Genomic DNA, 20,284 nt, shown 5'->3' with positions numbered 1-20,284 from the left:
CCTGTCTGCACATGTGAATTTCTGAATTAATTCCTTGCTTTACTTTGCTGGAGTGTGTGGCTTTTGCTTTCCCTATTAAACTGTCTTTATCTCAACCCATAAGTTTTCTAGTTTTCAGCCTTCTAATATTACCCTGTCCAACAGAGTAATATCAGAAGGGTAAAAACTAGAAAACTTATGGGTTGTCCAATTATTATTCTGTCCAGCATCCCACTGGGGGAGTGGCAAGAGGCTCTGTGGAGTTAAGCTGCCAACTTGGGTTAAACCACAACAGTAGGAAAATGCCAATATTTGATAAAAGTCCTTTGGACATAAATATTATAATAATATAATGCTTGATATTTATGCTGCCTTTAAGCCGAAGCACTCCTGATGTATTCAGCATGCTGAAGAAATAGCTTCAGGAAAAGATGTAAAAAGCCATCATATGTGGTGATGGTGGAAGGAAGAATACTTCCTTTTTCTCTAGATATTACGATTTACAGAGATAATAGTTCCTTTACATAGAAATGAAAAAGCAAAAGTTTAAATCTCATTATTTCAGTGAATGTCACCAAAACCCAAAATTTAAAAACTAATCTCAAAGAAAATAAACAAAAAATCCCCTCTGAAAACTATCAACAAAAACTCCATTTTAATTCCTGCCTCAGCTACAAGTTTACTGTGGTATTCTTATGAATTATATGACAAGCCTCTTGTCATTACTTTTTGATAATGATTTACCTCTCATTTATGGCAACTCGCACAACCTAAAACTTCATATGTGTAGTGGTAAGCATTCACACTTATGACTGATATAAATGGGAGAGTGAGTACCTTGCAAAAGTAATAACCCATATTATCAAATTTCTGGGTGGCAACAGGTCTAAGATGTGCTGCACAGCCAGGACCACACAAGAAATTATTAGGTCAGGCTTGTCCTTATTTCTGAAATGCTGTCCTACACCAAAAAGGGCATCCATAACTGAGATGTCAGGTCTGCTACAGTTTGAAATTTTGCAGGAAGCAAAAAAATTACCTATATATATATATATTGTACAGAATTTCAATAAATATTAGTAAATACAGTGGGATTGCCTTTTAAAGATGTAGGAAAACCATGTGTCAGTCTCTGTTCTGGGTTGCCACTAATGTATTATACTGAAGTTATCCTTATTTCTGAAATGCTGTCCTACACCAAAAAGGGCATCCATAACTGAGATGTCAGGTCTGCTACAGTTTGAAATTCCAGGAAGCAAAATAATTACCTATATATATATATATATATTGTACAGAATTTCAATAAATATTAGTAAATACAGTGGGATTGCCTTTTAAAGATGTAGGAAAACCATGTGTCAGTCTCTGTTCTGGGTTGCCACTAATGTATTATACTGAAGTTACCATGGTTCTTATGGGGTTCACAAAATGACAGGCTATCATAAAACACTATCAAAGGTATTAGGAGATGTTTCCTGAGTGATATAAATTCTTGTATCCCTTAATTAAAGTGCTTAACTTACTTTCTTAAGAGATATTTTTTAAGAATCTTGTTGGCATAATCATCTACCTCATTAAACTTGTTCCATGCCAGTGTGACTGAACTCCTGTCAACAGAGTCAAAGCAAAGCAAAACTTGTGCAGTGAGGCGAAGAATCAGGAGTAACATGAATAAAACAATCAAACTGAACTTTCACCTTGTCAGAGTTTTTTCCTGTTAATTTTTATATAATTATGCTGAGCTAGATATGTATGAGTGAGTTAAGATCTGAAAAGAATGGTGTAAAACTGCTACAGTTTCCTTTCCTTTTAAAAAAAAAAATAAATTTAGGGGAGGTATTAGTTTTTTCCCATCTTTAAAATAACCTGCCAGTTTCTGGAACTCTTAATATTCAAGTAATGAATCTAAGTAGCACAATGCCCAGATTTCCAAATGAATTTACTCCCAACAAGATGATGATTAGGAACTTGCATCGGACATTTCCTCTACAGTTCCAGAAAAAGGCTGCAACTTTGGTCCTTGCAAGATCTCATAGCTGAATCAAATTAAGAGGACATGTACTACTGAAAAATATTTTTCATCTTGGACAAATTAAATTCTGAAGTTAGAAGCACTTGAAACACTCAGGAAGTCAGTACTTGAAAATGTAGCACACTGCCCTTTATTTCTCCCAACAGATCAGTTAATTAATTGGAAGCTACAGGACCAAACTCTGCTTTCACAGCTCCATTCAAATCCACATTACCAGTCTCCAACTGCCTAGGCATCAGAACTGCAGAACTCTGAAGCAGGCCATGCAATTCCATGTGTTGGAGCTCTTCCTTTTTCCTGGAAATATTTCAATATTCATTGGGTTAGAAAAGGAGTGGCTGTAGGTAGATGTGTGAAATGTGCCCAGGCTGTTGCTTCCACTGAGGTCAAATAGCATAGAAAGATCCTCATGCTTGAGCTACAGTTCTTACCCTCCAAAGGGAAGCAGCTGCATGAAGACTGTCCTCTGAAACCATTCCCTCTCCATAACTCCCATCATTTACTCAGGAATTGCTTAGGGAAGATCTTGTGGGCCTGGACCAAGGCAGTACCATCACATTTTAAACAATTTAATATTATAATCAGATTCCAGTACTTATCAAGTTATTTTGATGACTTCTTTATTTTTGACCAATATAAGCATAAACTCTGTATTAAAATGATACCACAGCTCATAGATTTGGGTACATACAAGAACAGGAAGAAGATCCTAGTGGCAGTAAATATTTAAAGCAGATGTACTATGCAATTTAGATACATAACCTAAAATTATTACTTTCCACAAATCAGGCATCTGAACCCTTGGTTATAAGAAGAAAAGTGACAGTAGGAATAAAGGGTTGCCACCTGGACCTATGACCATATGCAGTATTGGCTGATGACTACCCATAAAATGTTACCAGATAGAGCCTATTCTCTTCAGTTACTTTCCTTCTTCATTTTTTTTTGCAGGGTTATAAAGTTGTCTAAATCTCTTAGAAAATAAAATAAGGCAATCAGGCCATTGTAATTTTCTTATATCTCTAAAAGAGACTTCTCAAGAATGTTACAGTACACATGGTCTACATTGACTGGATGAACACCACCACAATTTTGACAATTATACACAGACGTAGGGGCAAGCAGAAATGAGGTTGAAAAGTCCTGATTCCTGGGCAAGGCTATCATCACCTTTTTGTGAAACTGGCTTTTGATGTCAAAACCACACATGAATGTTTATCCACAATACAGCAAAACACCAAAAGTACACCTGGACTTGTTTATAGTTTCCATTTATCAAAACAATTCAAAACTAGAAAGGGAGACAGGATCCCTCCCTTGAGGAGTTTGCAGTTTATTCTGGGGACATTGTATGAATGTATTTTAATGTATCTTAATTGTTGTATCTTAATTTAATATAGACCCCATCATGAAGCACAAATTCTTACTTCATAATTTTGTAATCTCATTTGGAAAGGTACCATAGAGCTGTGGAAATAACTGTGTCTTTTAACTTTTCTACAATTATGTACATGATTCAAAGATGACAACTCTATGACACCAAATCCATCTAGTAGATTTATTCAATACTTCAAACTCCTTTGCATACTAGAAGAAAATTTGGAAGATGGAAAATCTTGTATTTTTAATGTACAAAATTTCAAGCTTGATTATCTGCTAAAAGACCCCTCAAGAGTCACAGCCTGTTATCAGTGTGTGTAAGATTCTGGAAGGACAAAATGCAAAACCAGAATTAATCAAAATGTACAAAAGAGAAAGGATACTTAAGCCCTATTGTTGTGCTTCTGATAAAATTAAAATGTCTAAAATTGAGCTAGAGATGGAGGAAAAGAAAGAAAGAAATGTACAGAATAATTGGACTTCATCACATAACCTGAATCAGTGGAAAATGCATTTGCATGAGTAAAACACATGCATAAAGCAAGTGTTACTAAAAATAAAAGCTAATTTTATGATCATTTTATTCCCTTGTACTTCATTTAGTTCATATTCTAATGCAAAAGAAAGAAAGCTAATGCAGGCTTATACAGAACTACTTTCATGATCCTAGTTATTATCATAACTGTATTTCTGTCAGAAGTTATTGGTAAGCAAACTATTCCTTGCACATTTTTATTGTTTTCCTCCGCTGATTTATGTATTGCTCTCATATTGCATTACTCCCACACTGCATTACTCATACAGCTTTTTCCTCTCACCTACTGAAGTTCCTATGAAATAGTCTTTATTGCTCACTTTTTTCCCTTTGGCTGGGTGGGTAGATATGACAGTTTTCCTGAGCAGCTGTGTTAAACATGGTCTATTTCATTTAGACCTGTAGCAGATAGAATACCCGGAATAGCATTGTGTGGTTTTTCATCAAAGCTTTGTGCAAAGCTAAATCAAAAGACAGTTTTTGAAAAAAAATTGGGGAGGATGAAAGGGAAGTGAGATGAGAGAGACACAGATCATAAAAAGAAAGAGTTGTCTTAACATCTGTTTTAAGAATTTATTTCACCTTCTGCCTAGTTCCAAAATGCCTGGCCATCATGGGTACCTTTTCCTTTCCCAATAACAGCCATCATTCTGACAAGGTCATAAGAAATGAAAATGCAAAGTGCATTGTACTCCACAGTTAAATCTTGCTGCTTTGAGACAAGAAGACCTTGCTATTTTCTGATCCCAAGAAAACATAAAAAAATTTAAGTCTCTGACTAGAACTCACTGGTTATTAAGTATATTTCAGGGAATTATCATCATGATGGAAGATGAACTGGGGTATGGCAACAAAATGAAAACTTTTTCTCCCAACCCCGCCCCAGTTGGACACATCTATTAGAACACCAAAACTAGTATGTGATTAATTATAGGCTGCACCAGACCAGAGTCTTATCTTGATTAAGATTATAAATCTAGAGTAACTCTACAGAAATCATATTTTACTCCACCTAAGATGAGCATCTGGTGTCCCACATGTAATCCTTGATTTCGAGGTCCTGATAGTCATGACATTAAGCAAAATTAGGAAACCTTCAAGGTTTTGTAAATCACTTCAACATGATAGAAACACCCAGAATATGGAGCTTGACAAAGTAATTTCTATACTTAAGCCCATTTGACCTGATACTTCTGGAAAATAAATTCCATGAGGCTACACAAAGATGAAATCAATGAATTGTTGGATGAGCAATAGACATAAAAACTTGTTTTTTATAAATTTGTTTTCTAGACCTTACTATCTGTGAAATAAACTACTCTTGGCTCCTTTCTCCTCCTGTCTTTCCCCTAACATTTTCTAGTTTGCACCAATATGAAAATTTCGCCCTCAAATTCCACCCAGCTCTCTGTGGTGTACTCAGTGCTGACAGCAAGAGAGCATATGCTCCACCAGACTCCCAGCTGCTCTATATGTATTGCTGGACAGCCAGAAGATCAAACAGAAAATATAAATATCAAGTCAATTTTACAGCCTTCTTTCACCAGGAAAAAGAAATTCTCCTCTATCTAGTGATTTTTCTTGTTAAAAAGCTGGAAATTCAGACCTGTGAAATCTCTAGCCTTCACCTATACTCATTAAAACTCAAGGATTTTATATATTATTTGAGGTAACTGACAAAGAACAGTCATTTCTGTTTTCCCTTGGTTTGTTCCTGGTTTAGGAAGTCAGAATAAATACAGAGTTAAGATTCCTTCTGTGTGAGAGCACATGAGAATTCATTAGTAAATTTTTCGTCTTCCTGGTAACTTTTAGACCTATATAACATCTCATCAATTCATTAAAGGACATGTGAAATGATACTTCTAGGAGCCTAGTTCTTCATTCTAGAGCATGATCTATCAGCACACACCATTTATCAGCTTCAGAAAATCTTAAAAAAGGGAAAAGTATTTATAGACAAATCTCCCTTCATTTTTCTACACTTATTAACAGCTCACAAAGAATATGAAAATACATCCGACCAAAACCATGTCTGCTCAGCAACATCTTAGAATGAAACCAGGATAATAAATAAAGTAGATCTAAAGTATTAAATCAGTAAATTGTTTAAATTTTCCATTAGCAGACCATTTTTCAGACATTCATTTCTCAATCAGCTTCTATTCCTTTTAGGTGTAGATACCTAATCTTTGCGTCTCTGGAAAAGAAGAATTTCTATGAAAAAATGAAAAAAAATCTGTCACTCTCCCTACCCCATAAAAAACTGCAAAACTTTCTGTTTTCCTCTCTGCTTTGGAAATTTGTTGTATTGCTTCCTCAGTCATGTCCATTCAATTTGCTGAACCATTTCTTTAAGCAGCTTTGTATTTGCTGTTAGTGGCATCCTCTTATTTACTGTTTGGCCAGATATTCAGTCTGTCCCAGTCAATGGAGACTGGAGTTATATCACTTAATCCTTTTTGATAGATTTCCAGAGGTTTTGTTTAAAAAACCAAAAAGTCTTCATAAGGGAGACAGAAGCACCTTTCAAAACCAAATAATGAACTAGGTTACTGTCTTATTTATGATCTTCTCACAAATTTGAGAAGTGATTGACTTCAGAAGACTTTACTTTCATTCTCACTTAGTTACATAAAAGTCTAAGTGAAAATTAATCCCTTTATGTCAGTAGCCATAGGTGTTTTGTTTTCTTATGTTTTCCAAGCATTCAAGTCTTGAGAATTCAAAATTGCCAGAGAAAAAAATACTAAAAAATATACGCAGGCAGTTAATGCAAGGAAGCAAATGAGTGAAAAACAGATTATAGATGCTTAAAAAAACATATAAAGGATTTTTGTTTCTTCATCTCTTCTGCATTCCAAAGCAATCAGCTTTCCTGAGAAAGATGAATTTTTTTTTATATTAGAAACTAAGTTACAAGAGAGATCTTGTCTCATGTAATGTACAAATGTAACCTAAGGTTATCATGTTTCATATATTTCAGTTTTGAACTGTATTGTGTTTGTGGTCTCTCAGCTGCTTTATCATAAGCAGCAAGTACAATTTTTCTCATCAAAGTAACAACATTTATAAGAACTGAAGTCTCTGTCTTGCTCACTCACAACTGATCTTTCATAAAATGCTCATTATCCATCATGCTCAAGTACAGCCAAAATTTTATTTTCTTAAGAACATGTTACTCTGCATTTCCTCCAATGAATACACACAAACCCAGACCTTTGCTGACACTTTAGTCTATACCAACCATGTGCAAAATTTACCCTGTGCTTCATAGAACAGACTGCAACTGCCCACAGGAAAAGGAGGCAACCTTTATTGCTGTTTACAAATAGTGGTACAGGTCAATGTACACATGACACAAAACAAAGAATGATGTATTGTTTTCCATTCAATTCCAAATATTCCTCCTCAAAAAAAAAATTCATATGTTTAAATTAACTCTGGAAAGAATAACTCAATCTCTTCTATTCACTGGATAAAACCTTTGTCCCAAAGTTTGAGGACATGCCCTAGTTTCTAATGTGATGCCCAGCCAGCATGGGGTCATGAAAGACATGTCTGGGTTAACCAATCTTATGTCCTTCTAATAGTTAGTGAATGAGGAAAGGCTGTGTATGTTTTCTACCTGGACTTAGTAAAGTCTTTAACACAACATTCTCTCAGAGAAACTGGCTGCTTATGGCTTGCATGTGTGGATGCACTCTTTGCTGGGTAAAAATGGACAGCTTTGTCTCATATCTTTGCTGTCAGCCTAGAGGTGAGGTCAAATGCAGACTCTGTCCATTTGCAAACCACACCAAGTTGGGTGGGAGTGTTGATCTGCAGGAGGTAGGGAGGCTCCCTACAGAGAGATCTGGACAGGCTGCATCGATGGGCCAAGGCAAATTCCATGAGGTACAACAAAGTGAAGTGCTGAGTCCTGCGCTGGGGTCACAACAACCCCAGGCAGTGCTGTGGGCTGAGGAGGAGTGGCTGGAAAGCTGCCCAGCAGAGGAGGACAAGCTGGTGCTGGGTAACTTCTGGCTGCACCTGAGCCAGAGTGTGCCCAGGTGGGCAAGGAGGCCAATGGCACCTGGCCTGTATCAGCAACACTGCAGCCAGCAGGAGCAGGGCAGTGACTGTCCCCCTGTACTCAGCACTGGTGAGGCAGTACCTGGAAAGATATTGAGGTTCTGGGGTGTGTCCAGAGAAGGGCAATGGAGCTGGTGGAGGGTCCAGAGAGTCACTTTGGCATTGAAGAGATACTCAGTCTAGGAAAAATCATGTAACTAAGTCTTTTTTTCCCATGCTTTTTTTGTTTTGTTTTGTTTTGTTGTTGTTGTTGTTATTGTTGTTTGGGGGTTTTTTTCTTTTTTTTTTTCCTGGTTTTTTGGGGGTTTTTGGTTGGTTTCAGGTTTTTGGGGGTTTGGTTTTTTTTTTTGTTTTGTTTTGGTTTTGGTTTTTTTTGTTTGGTTGGGGTTTTTTAGTGGTACACATTTCTATTTTAAAATTTTTACTGTTAGTGTATCCTTTTATAAACACTACAGGTTCATTCTTTTGAAGTGGCATTGATTTGGACTTCAGGGTTTGATGCCACTGTAATTCTAATTACAGTGGTAATGATAGCTTACCTTGTTGAAAAAACTTAGTATCTGGTCACGTGAGATATCACAGAAGTATTTTGTTTACAAAATCCATGGGCAGCAGCACTTTTTTCCCTGTTTTTTTTTTGTAGCATTAAGTGAAAACTTCTTACACTGGTGCATGAGTCTTGACGTGTTTGATTTTCATGTTAAACAGTATTATATTTTAGGAAAGGGGCAAGGAGACACACAAAATTAATACAGGCATTTGTAGGAGTGTACTTTAAACTTTATAAAAAGCACTGTTTACCTGTTAAATAATGCCTATTATATTATCATGTACAGTTTCAAGGACTGCATTTCATTTGTGTCAGTGAAACAATTCAAATGAAGAGCGTAATGTGTGTTCACTGACTGATTAGATTATGAATTTTACACAGATTCAGGAATTTCTTTTAAGCCTGAGATTCTGGAGTAATGGTAGCTTTGGATATAAAAATTTTTAATTTAGTAGTTTTCAGTTTGCCTGTTCATGAAGAAATCTTTAGTAAGAAAAAGGAAGAAAATCAGGAAAAAAACCCACATAATTTGAGAGTTGACAGACAAACCGATTTCAATGTTGGGATAGTTTTTACTGAACTATTAAGCTCATGAGCTCATTTTTACCTAAAGCTGTAATTTTCATTAAGGTCCTAAGTTTCACTTTTCTTGAAATGAGTATTGATGCTCTTGTATCCCAAAGAATCTAAGGTGATCTTTGTCAAGATGTTTCATTTGTACTGAAAGACATACTCCTAGTGGGAAAGACTCTTGTCTGTTTGTGGGGTTTGTTTTTGTTTTGTTTAGGTTTTGTTTAGGTTTTGCTGTTAGTTTTATCTTTCTCTCCATCCCCCCATCAGGCAGACATGGCAGAGGCTGCTGCATCCTTTCATATTTTGAATTAGACAAATTTTAAGAAAACAAGAATACAGATAATACAAAACCTAAAGATGGATTAGGGATATTGAAGGGATTCAGAAGATGGGATTATTATTTTTTATGTGAAAAAAGAGAAAATATTGAATATACAAAAAAAAAAAAAAGAACACCTGAGGAGAAGCTGAGCCTAAACTGTTAGAATAATTAAAAAATATGAAAGGCATAAATAATTGTGAAAACATAGTGATAGAAAATGGCAATTAGAGGAAAGTACTTGTCTCTTCTGAGTAGTTAGAAGCACAATGTTCTGTATTTACAGGATTACAGCCATGGAGATGAGCTGAAATAATGTTCAAGAGGTGATTGCTTCTTGAAGGCTCAAAAGTTAAAAGGCTCATTCTTTGGTTCCATGATTTAAAGCAGCCACATTTTTTTAGGGGGGAAAGAAGGAGGGAGAGCTGTCAAACTGTTTGACTGCTTGACTTTGGTTTTGCTCTTTACAGAGGGATGAATTGCACACTAAACAACCTCAATATGATCTTCAATTAATTATGCTTACTTTTTACGATGTATTCACTTATCTTTTAGAATTTAGTGAGATTCTGCTGTAAACCATGCCAAAACACATAGTGGTAGTAGAGGGGAAAAAGAGGAAAGGAAATAATTAAAAATACATAGATCATACAGATTAATCAGTGACTAAGCAAGGCAGAACCAGGAAATTCTAATTTGTTTTTAAACTGTGTAGTACAAGAAACCAGCATCTCCATCTGTCAAGAAACAACGTGGACATCTGAATACACACCGTTCGCAATTTCAGCAGGCAGCCGGCCACTCCGGACCACCAAGCCCTGGACACAAACGATGGCCTTTCCCCAGAGAAACAAAACTCACCAGGCCAGGTTCCTGATGTCAGTTTGCAGGAGGATTTTATTCATAGCTTGTCTTGTGGATGGATTTCCTATTTTATGATAGAGTCCTTTGGTTTTGTCTGGGATAGAGATAATTCTCTTCATAGTAGCTGGTATAGTGCTGTACTTTGGGATGAAAATAATGTGGGTAAACACGCTGATGGCTTAGGTTTCTCTGAGAAGTCCTTGCATTAAGTCAAGGAATTTTTGCCTCTTCCTTCACCCCACCAGTGAGGGGCCTTGGAGTGCACAAGGAACTGGGAGGGATCACAGCTGGGACAGCTGACCCTGATTGACCAAAATAATTTTCCAGACCTTGTGGCCTTATGCTGAACAAAACAAACAAAAAAGATTCTGGAGGAGCTAGCCAGGGAGTAGTGGTCACTGCTTGGGAACTACCTGGGCATTTTGTTTATTACTACTACTACTACTACTACTACTATTATTATTATTATTATTATTATTATTAAATGCTGTTATTAGTGCCTTCTCTTCTGTCCTAATAAATTGTCTTTCTCTCAACCCGTAAGTTTTACCTTTCTTTCAAGTCTCTACCCCACCCCACTGTGGAGCAATGAAGAGAGGACAGAGGTGTTTCACTATCTGGGGGGTTAAACCACATTTGTCTGTGATATCTGGCAGTATTTGTTTCTTGGTTTTTGGGTTGTTTGGGTTTTTTTTTGGTGACTATTGTCTAACATTTAGTGAATCTATCTGTTTCTCTACTTATCATGTATTTATCTAGGAAGTATTGGGTTAGTTTTTTGGTGTCATTTGGTTAGACTCAGCTTGAAGGTGTCTGATTTTCAAATGTTTTCATCCATATCTTGGTCTAGAGGGCACACTTCATCAGTTGATATAATAGTTTTTGTGGTGATGAAGGCATTGTGTAAGAGAAAATTTATATGTATTTCAAATAATTTAGAACATCAAAGGGAATTAAAAAACCCTATTTAATTAAAAATATTTTTTTATCCAGGCATGAGGATGAGGAGATGTAGTGTTACTGTCTGAGCACTCAGCTGCTTGCTCATGTTCCCCTTCCCTGGTAGGATGGGGAAAGAATCAGAACCCTAAAAGTGGGAAAGAAACACAAGAATTGAGATAAAAACAGTTTAATAATTAAAAAGATATACCAAACAATGACAACAGCACATAATAATAATAATAATAATAATAATAATAATAATAATAATAATAGTAGTAGTAGCAGCAGTAGCAGTAGTAATGTGGGAAAAAAGCAGAGCAGAAAACCAATGTGAAACATCCAAAATTGTGAATAAAAAATTGCAAGAAAGTAAGGCTCAGTTTGGCACAATGAAGTTACAGAGTATAAGTTTATTTTCCTCTTTTAAACTAGTGCTAATGATTGAAAAACAAAGGAGGTAAGGTAAGAAGGTAATTGACTTCTGAGATATGCTTTTTCAAACTTTATTATTAGATAAAAATACAAGTGCATATACTTAATACACAATTTATTACCATAACTGGCCTTTAAGTTTATGAACTGGGGTTTTTTTTCATGGTTTTTAGGATCTAATATTTAAAATTGGTTTGTGTTCAAGCCCAGGAATATCTATTTTTTTTTCATCATTTCATAAAACAAGACAATATTTTTTTTGTGCAAAAGGAATGGAGTGGGTTTAAATTGCATCCTAAGTTTTTATCCCAATTATCATCATGTATTTAAGAAGCTGAATTAAAATTTTTGCCAAAATCTGATCCATGAAAGCCTGGTGGTAGTTTTTAGAATAGATTGGGTCATATTTGTTATTGGAAAAAGCAGAAGGCATCCAATAATACACAAAAATGAAAACACATTTCTAAACAACCTTTTTATTCTTAAATTGAAACAGAAAGTAAAATTCACAACTACAACATAAGACTTGAAGATTTAATGTTTTATTTTTTCAGTTTTCTGGAGTTTTATCCATTAAACTCTCTTTAGTACCATGCTTCAGATTGTAGATAAATTTGATTTCAGATTTTTCCATCTACTTTTGCGACCACTTTGTAGATAGCTTAGTGTGGATTTGGGTAAATCTAAGTTACTCCATCATGATTTATGGGTGTCTGGAGAGGATACATGTTAGATTTCACAAATTTTTGAGTTGATGCTGTGTATCATTCATTGGTTTTTCAGTGTACTGGAGAAATACTAGGCTTCATTCTTTAAACAATTTTTGTATTTTTCTCCCAGGCAAACAAGCACATACATGTTAAGAATGATAATAATTCCTTTTAAATTGAGTGAAAATATGTCTCCTTAATCACCTCCTCTTGCTATTGTCAAACTTTCCATGTTCTCTTCACATTAGATGAAAACAATTTAAAAGATGTCAGTGTCCTAGGTTACTCCTAGCCATGCAGAGATAAAGGAACAAACAAGAGACATTAATTTCTCAGGTTCATTAATTTTTGCACTTGAGCAAATCATAAATATGGGCTTGGGCTTTACAAGAGTTTTACAGTATTAGAAAGGAAGAATGTATTTATTAAGAAGAAGAATTATTAAGCCTAAAGGCCACATAATAAGGAAAAAGATGTTTAGTTTTCAGGTTTACTATGAAAAAGAGAGGGTTTCTTGTATGAGATGTATATTTAGAGCATGGTGTTAAAAATGTCAAGGTCAAAGCTTCAATCCCCTTATGGGCCATTCACTTAAGAGCTAGACTCATTGACCCTTGTGGGTCACTTCCATCTCAGAATATTTTGTGGTTTGTAATGAAGTTTCTCCATTCAGTTTTCAGGTTTTGACAATATTAATAAAATTTTCACCATGTATTAGGAATTGTATGTGTGTGAAAAGTGCAAAATAGTTAATGGTGAGTCTTGTATTTAATCTCAGGCAAAGTGTAGCTTCTGCAATAAGATTAAGTTTCTCTCTAGACAAAGTATTTGACTCACAAAATTTTAGTCACAGGTTAAATACTGCATGCCTATTTCATAACTTCTGTTGAAAGTTATGATAAGAACTCCAACTGTGTATATCTTTCAGCTTCTAAATTGAATGTCAGTTTAGTTTGTAGGACTGTATTTCAGTCAATAAAAATTTACTACAACTCAAATTCACTTTAAAGCGGTGAGTTAAAGAATCACCTAAACTTTATTCTGATTCTTTTCTTTGGAAGAACAACATTAAATGACATTTTATTTTTTTTTTAAGTCTGCTTTGTACCTACATGTGTGGAGTCAGTCAAACACACAAGTTTTGCTTTGGTTTCATATAAAGATGATGAATTGCTTTTCAAGAAATGGTGCAAAAATCATGAAGACTGCTTTGTACGCTTCAAGTTCTTATGTTCATGTAATAGCAAAGCTCATATTCAATTAGATCTTGATGTATGAGTTTCATTTTTATTGCAATCCATCAGAGATTTTACAGAGTGAATAACAGAACTGCTAAATATGACAAACATGTCAAAGTCAGTGAAGGATTATGATCTGGTATGGATATTATAACTGTTTCATATAATAACAATACAGTTGGAACTGTTTGTAAACATTTTGTTATAAATTAGCTGCTCTTGGGGACTGTAGTAATATACCTACATATATGGTTCTAAAGGACTGAAATTCAAAGGCTTTCCAGAGTGAACTATCTTCTCTAAAGTAGCTATTCATTACCCACAGTATCCTTCCTCAAATTTTAAGAATTATGAGTGAATTGAAAACTGCCAAAGGTATTCAAAATTATTCTCTTTAACAATATGTTTTTTTAAAAGATATTTGCATTCTATTAATACAATAATAGCAAAAATTCACAAGAATTACACTGAAATACTGGTAAAATAATCTGGTCAGTCTTAATTGCCACTATCACAGCAGTGTTGTTGCTTACACAGACAGCAGTGATGATATCAAAGTTCATACTAGGTAAAGGGTATGTAAAGGCATATAGTATATCCAGGATGCTTCCTAGTTCCAACATGGTACAAATGAAGATAGAGACAGACTTCCAAATGAATTCTATTATTAAAAAATACAGGATACATTTACAAAATTATTTAATTTTCATTAAGTTCAGGAAATATGAGAAAATTCTGAAGAACTGGAAAATGTGAAAGAAAACAGAGTGTAAGTTCATAGATGTATCTCAGTATGAGAAGTTTCTCAGGAATTATAAACCAGCTACAAATCTGTAGCATGACAGAGTAATAATAGAATGAAGATTATTTTCAAAATATTTATGCTGATAGAATTGCTGGCCTTCCTGACAAATACTACTGTGTGGATGTATACTTTGATTTCTCCAAGGTATTTTGATTTTGTTCAAAAAATATACTATATGCAATTATCACACAATGAGTAGATGTAATTTAAAAGTGGTTTGTTAACTACAATTCCCTATAATCCAACAGAAAAATAATATGTTTTGAAAAATATATTTTGGATTTTTTCTTAAATTTTTACCTATGACCTATATGACATGGTAACTTTCTAGTATGGCTGCTAAACGACCCTGGTTGATGAGGGAAGCATTGGTAAATAAAACTAACAAATCTTTTCCCCTTTAGTATAGCTAAATCCAAGTGATTGCAAATTTTGCATTTGTGAGTAAAAAATATACGTGATATACATCTATATAAATTCTATAATTCTGTAGACCAGCAATTTAAAAGAAGACAGATTTTGGCATCAAAGTTTGATTCTACATAAATTCTCACTTGTACTGTTCTTGAAGGGAAAAAAAATGGAACACCAGAAAGGAAGGGGTTTTTTAGTATAAAGAGCATGCAGAACAGCTAAAATTCTATACCCAATTCAAGAAAACAATGAATATTGTAAAATGTTAGGAACATCACCTGAAGTGAGGGCACAGTTCTTGTGAGTAATATGGAAATCCTGAGAGAAGTGCAGTTGCTACTTCTCAGCTTCCTTATAACAATGAGGACAGATACTTGTGATTTTCTGGTTTTAAGATTTCAAATTAAATCAGCATTAAATATTGCTGGAAGATAAGCACTACAGTATAATGCTTTATTTAAAATTATCAAAAGACAAAAGAGTTCAACAGGAAAAATAATTAAGATAAATACCTGATAGTAGAGGATTTTCAAGCTTTTTGGTAACTACACAGTGAAATCCAATGACTGGAAGGTTTCACCAAGTTGGTCGTTAAATGTAAGAGATTTAGCCTCAATTACTTTGTGTTGGGAAAAACTGGGAACTTCTAACACTTGAGCATGTGCAATTTGTGACAATCAAATTCCACAGCAAGGGAATAAGTCTTTTAGAGTATCAGCAAGTTAACATTGCCAGAGCTAAATCTTGAAAGCTTTGGGTTCTTCAAAACTTGCAGTAGTTCAGCTTAACAGGGGAAATGGAACCATATGATCCTCTTTCCTAGGACACTGTTTCCTTCTGGTTATCAGATGCAGGTCCCTGGAGAGGATGGGATTTTAGAACAGCACTGTTTAAAAGGCAGCAGATCATGACCAAGTTTAATTTTCCATTGCATGAGGCTGTTGTCTTCAGAGGTAAGAAAAGAATACTGCACTCCATTGTGCACCCTTAGACTCACTGATGTCTTGATGTTCTCTTTTGATTTTTCTTTATCACCTCCTTAAAAAGGATCAGATAAGCGGCTACACGCAGAGTGGACAAAAAGTGCAGAACCCATTAATAATAAAATATTCCTGATAAAATTATATTTCTCAAAAAATATTCCTCGACTTGTTAGTGGCTCTGGCTGCATGACCTTTGCCCCTCTTCCCACCTCATTCTCTAACCAGTAAGAAAGATTAGTAGACACTTAACCTCATTACTTCTGTACACCTACCTACAGCTAATGTAGCCATATAGCAAAAATGTGAGTGAGGAGAGATGAAATATTTTTAATCAGTCTTTAGACAAAATAGTCAATATTCAGCTTCTCATCTTAGGGATTATTTTTCATGATTATGATGCCTAAAGATTTTTTTAAGAACTCCTGTAGGAGGATGGAATTAATATTATTAACAATGTAATTTTCATTCTGAGTGAAAGATTTGATGTCTCCACAGTAACAGTTAATATCACTGAGTTACTAAAGAAAAATAATGCAACACAAAAATTTTTTTTTTTCATTTGAGATTCGTTAAGAATTATAATATTTTCACTCTTCCATGCTCCATAATATAGTTAGCTTTTCTATAAGGAAGAATAAATTCTCAAAGTGTATACAGTCATGACACTGACCTAAACACTACTGTAAGAAAAATGTAGTGATAGCTTTGGGGAAAATTTTACTTAGGTGGTGGTACCTGGGGCAGGAACTTTAACCCCTTATACAGCAAAAGCTTATCTCCCCATAACATATGGCTAGGTTAGGCTGCAATGATTTGTCATGTGATGAATTATCTCACCTGAGAACCTCCTTAGCTGGCAAAACACATCCTGGCTTGAATGGTGAGAAAGTAAAACCTAAAATTAGTAATTGCAGAACACAATCATTTTGCAACTATAAAAGACTACTATGATTTTCGTGAAATCAGAAATCTCTTATACATTCTCTGAGTGTGTGGAGAGTTCTTGGTGTTAAGATGTTGGCAATGAGTTACCTCCCTGGGACTGAGAGAAACTGGGAGAGTCTCTGCCCATCACTGTCATTCCTTGGTAAGTGACATTGACTCCTAATCTATACTATTTCTCTGCTAGCTGTAACATAAGGTACCTTTACTAATATTATCGTGAACTGTATTTTTTATCTACTAGGAGTTCATTTGTGTTATCCTGTGTAGTAGTAATCTGTTTAAGTTTTATGTCTGTTTCCTTGGCCTATTCAAATAAATAATTCATGTTGGAGTAAGTCTGGCTGGTCACTATTAAGAACTTGCCAGCAGGTGGGAGTTTTGGGGTGCTGGCTGCCTCAGTAAAGATTCTGCCCACTTCCAGAAACCTGGAAAGGCAAGGATTTATCTAAGCTCTCCTGTCTCCATTTGTTACAGTACCAAAGATGCATTTCAGTCTAGGCAGAACTGAATGTGTTTTTAACAACCAGTATGTGGGACATGAATTACTGACTAGGATGGTAGTCACAAACAAAATTACAAAGATGCAATTATTAAAACAAATAGAATTGGTTTTAAAGCGTTATGCAGTAAGGAATATAGAGCATGAAATCTCCTGACTGCTCAACAGGAGATCTTTTTAGATAGCCATTGTGTCATACTAATGTTAGTAAAGGGCTGATAAATAATTAGTCTCATTACTTGCACTGTAAAATGGGAATGTGGATGATGCAGTTGTCAGGCAGTGCAAACATGAGGGTTATCTAGTATAACCTAGAGTATAGTCCTGAGATTCATTAACCTTCTTAATTATTTTAGTAACTAGATAAATGCTGAGTGGTTTTTTGGTTTGTTTGTTGTTGGGTTTTTTATTGTGAATATAGGATTTAAGATATCTTAGCATCAAAGTATAGTTTTTGTTGGAAATTTTAGTAATTCAGATAAAAGAAACAGTCATGTGTCAGAAACAAAGAGCAAAAATACTAAGGATTATAGAGCATGAAATCTCCTGACTGCTCAACAGGAGATCTTTTTAGATAGCCATTGTGTCATACTAATGTTAGTAAAGGGCTGATAAATAATTAGTCTCATTACTTGCACTGTAAAATGGGAATGTGGATGATGCAGTTGTCAGGCAGTGCAAACATGAGGGTTATCTAGTATAACCTATAGTCCTGAGATTCATTAACCTTCTTAATTATTTTAGTAACTAGATAAATGCTGAGTGGTTTTTTTGTTTGTTTGTTGTTGGGTTTTTTATTGTAAATATAGGATTTAAGATATCTTAGCATCAAAGTATAGTTTTTGTTGTTGGAAATTTTAGTAATTCAGATAAAAGAAACAGTCATGTGTCAGAAACAAAGAGCAAAAATACTATATTTGTAATGAACTTGTTAAAAATACTTAGCAAAATAAAAACACAAATATTTATGCAAGGTAAATATAATCATATGTATAAATGGGAAGATTATTGTGACTTATTTGTGATGTCAAGCTTTATAAAAATTTCAAGGTTTTAAAATTACTAAATTTATAACTTAAACCTAGTTAACAGATTGTATAATTTAAAACTGTTGACATTATAACAAGGATTTAATAAGCACTGGCTGTAGGCTCTTAGATGTAGAATTGATTCAGATTCCAGTGGAAACTCGGCTGAAAATTTCCTTTTAGGACACTGCGTTAAATTAATTATATTTTTAGTAATACTACTTGAACAATAAGAAAAATTGCAGTTTTTTCTTTAGATAATTTTATAATGTGTGAGCAATCGTGGAAATCTTTAAATTATAATTATATTTAAAATGCTTCTAGTAGGGCACAACTGTAAAATAAACTTTAATGCTCACTTTACCAACTCGTAAGTGTTGTCTTTTACTGCCATCTCCTCTTAATCCACTAGTCGTCTTCCTCACTCCCCACAGCAATTATTTCCTGCAGTATGTAAATACACATACAAAAAACTGTTCACCTTTAGACAGTATTTGATATATGTATTTCAAATTCAAACTTTACCCTTTTTTACAGACTCCACATGCATTAGCTCTCTTCTCAGTGTTTATCTTTTCTCTCATGCAGTTATACCGCTTTTTTGCCAGCTTTCAAAAGCAAGTTACAAGCTCCCTCTCCACAGTGTGTTTGCAATATGCTGCAGCTGTTCTGACTAAAGCTGTTGCTGAAGCGAAGTGAGAAATGAGACTATGGCAGAGGATCAGACATTCCTTGAATCCTTTTAACCATGCCTTTGAATTTGTAAGTGAAATCAATACTAAAGAACTGAACCTGAAATCAATTAAAGCAAAAGGGAAAAAAAAAACCCAACCCCCAAATGAGGAAGAGGACATGGAACAATCTTAAATGAATAATTTGATTAAATAATATCTTTTTTAGTACTTGTTGGTCTCTATGCTTTGTCTCAACATTATTCCTTACTTTTTCAATTGTGGAATCACACCCAAGAAAACTTTGTGCATTGGTTGTAATTAACCATAAAGCATGAGATAACAATGAAAAATATATGTTCAGCATTCTTTTATTTATAGACTGATGTACTGGGGTTTTTTTTAACAATAATGAATGAACAATTTTTTTCCATCTATTAGGAATATAAAAATACTGAGTATGTTTGTAGAGATATCGATAAGTAATACTCAACAGTATAAAATTGAATTTTGACACAGGTAATCATATTATTATAATTCATCTGAAGGGCAAAACAACAGTTCAAAATTCTCAAAAAGTAATTTAGTGAAGGTCATTCATCAGATAGCTACTTCAAGCAGAACGATGGAGGCACATTTCTGTTAAATCTGAGCACTGAATTAAAAGTAATCTACACAAGTGATTCATGCTCACATGACTTCAACTAATATCATATGAGCTCAACTGATATATATTCAAATTAAATAAGTGTCAAATCATAATTACCTACCAATGCAGACTTGCTTCAGACTTAGGAAATAAATTATTTAACTATCTATGCACATATCTCTGTATGATTGACTAGCTTCTATAATAATTTTTAGTTTGTGTTTGCCCTTTGTGCTTTATAATTTATTTACTTCAGTGCAACCTTTTTACCCTGTTTGATTCTGCAGTTATTCAAATAAGTCCCCCATGTGTATGTATGTTTATTCTCTATTCCAAAATTCATTTTTATGTCCTTAATTCTTACTTAGATCATTCTGGTTAACTGCTATATTCTATGCGGAAACCATGACATGTTGAAGGTTTATGACCAAGTTAAGCATTCACCTTTGTACATGTACACACACATGGGCACAAATATATAAAGGCAGGAATCTATATCCTAAATAACTGTGAACACTGCTGAAGTTTTGGACAGAAGACTCTAGATAAGCTACATGTGATTCTGGATATTTATGTAAGATGCAATACAGATGTCTCAGTGTGATGTTTGTTCTTCATGAGGAGATAACATGCCTGAAGGACATTTCCTTTAGTGTTCTAGA

This window comes from Passer montanus, unplaced genomic scaffold (genome assembly GCF_014805655.1).
Source record: "Passer montanus isolate IOZ18808 unplaced genomic scaffold, ASM1480565v1 scaffold46, whole genome shotgun sequence".
Classification (NCBI taxonomy): domain Eukaryota; kingdom Metazoa; phylum Chordata; class Aves; order Passeriformes; family Passeridae; genus Passer; species Passer montanus.
The sequence above is the reverse complement of the archived record's forward strand: the minus strand, read 5'-3'. Positions refer to the sequence as shown.